The following is a 2,483-nucleotide window of genomic DNA, read 5'->3' as shown; positions in this document are numbered from 1 at the left end:
AGAGATACACAAGGAGGTTCGAGACTCCGAGAGAACCTTACTGTAAAAAGGCGATACAAGTCAGTGCCTCACCAGACATCAGCGAAGGAAGATGTGCCGCTCTGCCACTGGGGAGTCGCCCTCACGTGGACAAACTTTCAACATACCACCAGGATCTCTGACATTCACAGTTTAGCGCGAGTGTTGGAGCGCAGAAGCAAGACAGTCATGGTAGTCCCTGATAGGACACTGTAGTGCCGCCTGGTGAGGGCATCCCTGAGGAGAGTTGAAGTCCTTTCTTGAGTAAGGCTGTGCTTGGCGCCAAGTCTCTAGTCACCACCACCACCAACCAACCATCACTGCTATCAATCGCTACCACCACCACCACTGCTGCCAATCGCCGCCACTGCTTCAGCCTTCCACCACGGTCACTGCTACCACTACCGCTGCTAAACTTATCTTGTGAGTAGTGATATTTAAATACTTTATTACAGGTACACATAGTACCACTACTGTATCAACACCACAACTGTTGCCTGTTGCTGGTCCTGCCAGTACTACTACTAATGCTTTTACTTCACCACCACCACCACCACCATTACTACTACTAATGCTTTTACTTCACCACCACCACCACCACCACTACTACTACTACTACTACTACTACTACTACTACTACTACTACTACTACTACTACTACTATAATGTTCTTGTTCATGTCAGTGCTTCTTGACGTAACAGCTAATGCCACGCCATACTAGAGCGCACATTATTCTATTAAAACAAGTAAAAAAGTACCGGACTTAGAATGAGACAAACAATAGCAGAGAGAGAGAGAGAGAGAGAGAGAGAGAGAGAGAGAGAGAGAAAAATAAACAAAAGCAACTCATTCATGTTCTCTTGAGAGTACACACACACACACACACACACACACACACACACACTTTTCACTCATCTCCTCCTCTTCCTCCTCCTCCTCCTCCTCCTTGACGTGCAAGTGAAAAAGAGGAAAGGTATGTCTTGGTATGATAAATAATGATGAATAATTCTACTACTACTACTACTACTACTACTACTACTACTACTACTACTACTACTACTACTGATGATACTGATGCTGATGATGACAATTCAATGTAATATGATAATAATAATAATAATAATAATAATAATAATAATAAAAATAAAATAAAGACATTAGGAAAGAATCGTAAATTAATGTATTACAAACGTACGCAACATTTTTCTTGACCTTTATAATATTGCTATATATATATATATATATATATATATATATATATATATATATATATATATATATATATATATATATATATATTTTTTTTTTTTTTTTTTTTTTCTCGTTTCAATTGTACGTAATTGTTTGGCCATGGTATCAAATGGTATGCTATGTACCGTATTTGTTTATTTTGTTTATTGTGGTTTGCTCATCTATTTGGGCATATATTTGTTTTTGCTCGACTACTACTACTACTACTACTACTACTACTACTACTACTACTACTACTACTACTACTACTACTCACTCTCTCTCTCTCTCTCTCTCTCTCTCTCTCTCTCTCTCTCTCTCTCTCTCTCTCTCTCTCTCTCTCTCAAGTAACTAGACCGGCGTCGTGTGATGTGTCTTCTGGCTTAATAATAATAATAATATACGGTTTATTAATTTGGCAATGTAAAAATTACACTGAAAATGTACAGGGGGGACATTAAAACAATGAACTGAAATGCTTAACCTAACTATGGATCTAACTTAACCTAGAATTCACTTATTAATTTACTTATTTATTTAAGGCTCGCACAATAGTGGGCACCGCGCTAAGTCGGTACCGATCAGTGCGCGGTGCTCTTAAGGGCGCCACGCGATTCTGGTGTCGGGTGGCGCGAGCAGGGGGAGGCACGTCGGGGGTAGCAGGTGGCGGAGACGTGGATGACGCAGCAGTCCTTCCCCAAATTTTTCCAAGGCTTCCTGGTGTCTTGTGGCCAGCCTCGGCAGACTCAGGCAGGTCAGGGCGTCCTCGTAGGACCTGTAGGCAGGCCCAAGGATGACCCTGAACGCCCTCCTCTGAACCCTCTCCAGCTGTTGTCGTTGTGTGAGGTTCAGGAGGAGGACCACGCTGGGGCGGCGTACATGAGCTTAGGGAGTATAAAGGTGAGGTACACTCCCCTCAGCTCATCTGCCGGTGCTCCCAGGGACCTGAGTCGGCGCAGTAAATAGATTTTGTATGAGGCTGACCTGATGATGTTGGAAACATGCTGCTTCCATGATAATTGATCATCCACCAAGACACCTAGAAGCTTGGTGCTGCGGACCACCTGGAGGGAGTGAGGGCCCACAGATAGCTGGGGAGGGGGGACTGCTGCTGTGGAGGTACAAATGTGCATCACCACGGTCTTGGTGTGGTTGATGGTCATTTTGTTGTCCTCCGTCCACGTCTGTAGTTGGTTTAGAGTGGACTGCAGTGCTGAGAAGTCTGGGTTGGTGT

At 43.5% G+C, this 2,483-nt stretch overlaps 1 protein-coding gene across 1 annotated transcript in view; it reads left to right on the top strand.

Annotated features, from left to right (window-relative positions):
• The window catches only part of LOC123512547, a 179,000-nt gene continuing 176,517 nt past the window's right edge, over positions 1-2,483 (top strand). Inside the window, exon 1 of the mRNA XM_045268973.1 lies at positions 1-441. The gene's annotated coding sequence lies outside the window, so the exon portion shown is untranslated. The remainder of the gene's footprint in view (positions 442-2,483) is intronic.

The sequence above is a fragment of the Portunus trituberculatus genome, chromosome 34 (genome assembly GCF_017591435.1).
Source record: "Portunus trituberculatus isolate SZX2019 chromosome 34, ASM1759143v1, whole genome shotgun sequence".
Classification (NCBI taxonomy): domain Eukaryota; kingdom Metazoa; phylum Arthropoda; class Malacostraca; order Decapoda; family Portunidae; genus Portunus; species Portunus trituberculatus.
This window is presented reverse-complemented; position numbering and strand designations above follow the sequence as displayed.